Source organism: Gavialis gangeticus, unplaced genomic scaffold, assembly GCF_001723915.1.
Source record: "Gavialis gangeticus isolate Ggan-Ray unplaced genomic scaffold, GavGan_comp1, whole genome shotgun sequence".
Taxonomy (NCBI): domain Eukaryota; kingdom Metazoa; phylum Chordata; order Crocodylia; family Gavialidae; genus Gavialis; species Gavialis gangeticus.
The window spans coordinates 43,285,911-43,290,039 of NW_017729026.1; the positions used below are offsets into that span (position 1 = coordinate 43,285,911).

The 4,129-nt window shown below is 49.2% G+C and overlaps 1 protein-coding gene across 3 annotated transcripts in view; it reads left to right on the forward strand.

Annotated features, from left to right (window-relative positions):
- Positions 1 to 4,129, forward strand: part of MMS22L (MMS22 like, DNA repair protein) — a 206,780-nt gene that overhangs the window by 85 nt on the left and 202,566 nt on the right. The window lies entirely within an intron of this gene.

A 4,129-nucleotide genomic window follows, 5' to 3' on the forward strand; every position in this document is an offset into this window, starting at 1 on the left:
TCTCCCCCCCGCGCGCACACACCCGGGCTCCGGCCGCGGGGCCCCTGGGCCGGCCGCTCCCGCTACGAGCTCCTCCTCATCCCTGGAGACGGGAGCTGGCTGCCTGGTGCCGGTGCTGTAGGGAGCTGAAGAAGGCTGCAGCAAGGGTCTCCCCTGCCTGAAGTGGCTTCTCCTTTGAGTGCTGTCTGCCCACCTAGGGGCCTGGCGAGCCCCCCCTGTAAGGAGCTGGAGGCACCCCGAGGTGCCCCAGCACCTGCCTGCACATCCCTGCGCTGGGGTCCGCTGTACCTGGCACACACGGCTTCTGTCCAGCACCAGCGCTGGCCGCGGGTGCCTGGGTAAGCTGCGCACAAACAGGCACTTTCTTGGTCGAGTGCCCGCAGCCTGCGTTTCCAGCGTGTGGGAATCCCACATTTCCTTCCTAAAGAAACTGGTATTTGGGGGTTGGAGGATGACTTTCCAGCTGCGACATGCTGCGGTTCTGGTAGGCTGTCTCGATGGGCGCCGTTCCAGGGAGCAGGAGGCTTGAGGGTAAAGGTTTGCCTTGCCTTGGGCCTTGTCAGAAATCGGCCTGCCAGGAACAGCCACATGTTTCCCTCTGCTTAGTGAAGTGTCCTCTGCTTAAGTGCGTGGCCTCAGGACTGAATAAAGGCTGTGTACTTACCTGTATGTTTATCCACGCTTAATATAAGTAGTTGCTGGCACACTGTCAGTGCTATGGTGTTAGCAGCCCCAGTACTAAATACTCCCTCCCCTTTTCAGTTGGGTTTAGATTTTCTATTAGGATTTTCCTGAAAATGTGGGGAATGAGTTAGTTTGGGGACTTTAACAGTGCAACGCTGATAGTGCTGTGTATAGGTTTCCCTCAATTTATGTGGGTTCTTTATATGTGAATTCATTCTTATGCGATGAGCATATTTAGACCCATAATTTGTTATATGCAAAGTAAATTTGCTCTTATGCGATTAGCATAGATGCACCCCACCTCCCCAGGTGTGGCTGGTGCCAGCTGCTTGCAGCCACTGAGCTGCACCAAGCTTCTCCTGTCCCCCTGCGCCTGGGCTCACCCCAGCTCCTGGGCTGTGCTGTGATGTGCCGCGGTGCAGGCAGCTGGTGTCGGCTACTCCAGCACGGGCTGCATTGAGTGTGGACAAGCAGAGCTCCGGCCGGTGTGGGGTGCAGCACTCACCCCAGCCCCAGCCCCAGCTGCAGCGGCACCAGAAGCAACTGACACCAGCTGCCTGCACCAGGGCATGGCGCAGCCCAGGAGCAGAGGTGAGTGGGGGCAGGTGGAGCACAGTGCAGCCCAGCAGAACACGGTGCATTCGGCTGGTCCTGGGGCCATTGCAGCTGAGGCTGGGGTGAGTGCCACTCTGTTCCCTCTGCTTTGCTGCCTTGTGTAGCCCTGGGAGTGGCACCCTTCCCCCGCCCCTTCTCTAGTCCCAGCCTCACTCCTTCCCTTACCACCATGGGAACTTATCCCTATTTATTACTTTGCAAAGTGGGTTCGCTTTATGCGAATTTGATTTATGTGCCATTCTCTGGGAATGCATGTACAGCATAAATCAAAGGAAAACTGTACTTATTGTGCACATGTACATGTAATGCTACATCGCTGTAATATCCAAGGGCAAAACCCATGATACCACAGCTACGTTGCTGTAGTGACGCACTATAACGGGGAAGCACATCCGTGTTGTAGTGCGTCGCTAAAGCAACATACAGGCAGTCCTTAGACTTAAGACACGGTTTTCAGGAACCAATTGTGTCGTAAGTTGAAACATTGTAACTTGGAACTGATTTTCCTGTAGGAAAAAATACTATAAATGAGGGATTGGTTCCTGAACCAAGGCCCAATACCTTATTTTCACCAAAAATAACCCAGAATTTTGTAATTAGTCAATTATAGATGAGTAATATAGCTACAATAATGTAAATAGCAATCATATTGATTTGGAAGGACTTCTTTGAGGTGACTTTGCTGAACCTTTTGAAAGGCTCTTGGTTGGACTTCTTGAAGGGTTTTTGGCTGGAGTCTTCTCAGGAGTCTTGGCTGCAAGTTTTTCTCGAGTCTTGTCTGCTTTCTTAAAGAAAGTGTCCAAGGAAGTTTGGACAGATGTTCTCCAGGGAGATGGGTGATGCAGCGAACTTGTTCGTTGGTGTGGCGTGGTGTCAGATCAAGCGTTGTAAAGTCGAAACTGATGTCAGAAAGTTGAAACAGGTTGTCAATTTATGAATGTTATAAGTATGAAATGTTGTAACTTGAAATGTAAGTCGAGGACTGCCTGTAGCACCTAAAAATAGTTGTGTGCACAGTGCCTTACTGGCTGTTACTGCGCTGTCTTTTAGTACTTCCAAGTACTAAATGATGGTGCAGTAACAACAGCACCATAGCGGCACATGTAGACGTGCCCACTGAGTAGAGATTACAGCTCTATCGGTGGTGTGGTATTAACAGTCCCCAAACTAACTTCCATCATTTTCATAGGTTCTAATGGTCAGGTTTGAGGTTGCTATTAAATACCTTGAAACACAAGAGCTGATGCTGACAGCCTTGAAAATCAGGGAAGATAGCAACCCTGCAGATGACTAGCTCCCATGATTTTTGAGGCGTCTGATAGCCCTTTGGCAGCTGCCTTCCCTTCAGTGTCTCTTCTGTAATATATTTTCTAATCAGTTGCTGTGTGGCTGGCTGTTACAATTAGGATGAAGGTAACCCAATACAATTAAATTGCAAGCTAAACAGTAGGCCTGAAACTAATATGCAGAGGACCAAAGTTTTGTTACGGTATATATATGTAAATTGCAATATATGTGGACTGATGTGTCCATTAAGCAAATTATGCAATTATCTGGCATCTGTGTACAATACCACAGTGGTTCCCAAACTTTTCATACTGAGGGCATGTTTATTTTCTGGATTAAAATTAGCAGCACATTTCAGTCTTACACTTAGAAAGGGTGTGTGTGTATCAAACATATATAACATATTTCATTTCCCTGCCAGAGGAAATCAGTGCCTAGAGCAGAGCATGGGGTGGGGCTGGTGTAGGGTCTGCTTGGGTCAAGGGAAGGCAGGGGCAGCAGCACCAAAAAGCCTGCGGAGGAGTAGCATGCACCGCTGAAATAGCAGGGTCCAGTGCAGGGTGTGAGATGGGGGAGTAGAGTATTTACCTCCTCAGGAAGGGGGATCTCATGACACACTTCCTTCACATGCTGCACATCGTTTGGGAATCACTGCAGTAGCACAACTAAATGGGGACAACCACGGCACCAGTCCCAGATGCTAGATTAGCAGCCACCGTGCTGCTGACCTGTTTGTCATTCTGCTGGTAGTCCAGCTGCAGCTGCCATTACACACCTTGCTGCCGCTGAAGAAGCAAAACTGCCCAGTTATACCTTTTTCTGTATAAAGGATGTACGCTGTTCTGTTTTTAAAAGAGTCTTTCCTTTACTCAGAGGAAAGTTATCAAGCAGGCATGTGAACAGTTAAACGATTAATTGTTTAATCAATAAGTGTACTGATAACCAGTTATAGCTTACCAGTTATTATTTAGCTTGGGACAGGACACCATCTAGCAGGGAAGAGAAGCCGTGTGGTATACCAGCAGGAACCAGGAAGGCAGGGCAGATGGTAGGGAGGAGGAGCGAGGATGATGGGAGTGGGGTTGTAGGACTAGTACCAATGGCTAGGCTCTGTGGACTGTCCGGTACAGCCGCTTGCAACCTCAGTGCTGCCTTCCACAAGCAGCCCAGGCTCTGGGCAGGCCCCTGCTACCCACCCCAGAGCCTAGCCTAGTTCTGTTTACTGCAAATTATTATAAAGCTTATTAATATTTTCATGGAGAAGTTCAAAGTGATATTTCAACCTTTGACATCTCACTGATGTGATGCTGTCTTTTGAGTGAGAGTGAGAGATTGCAGAAGGATCTGGATAGGTTACAGGGGTGGGCTAACAGGAACAGGATGTGTTTCAATACGGACAAGTGCAGGGTGCTGCACTTGGGCAGTAGGAACCAGCAGCACACTTACACAATGGGGAACTCCCTACTTGAGAGCACGGAGGCAGAAAGAGATCTTGGAGTCATTATTGACTCCAAGATGAACATGGGCCGACAATGCGAGGTCA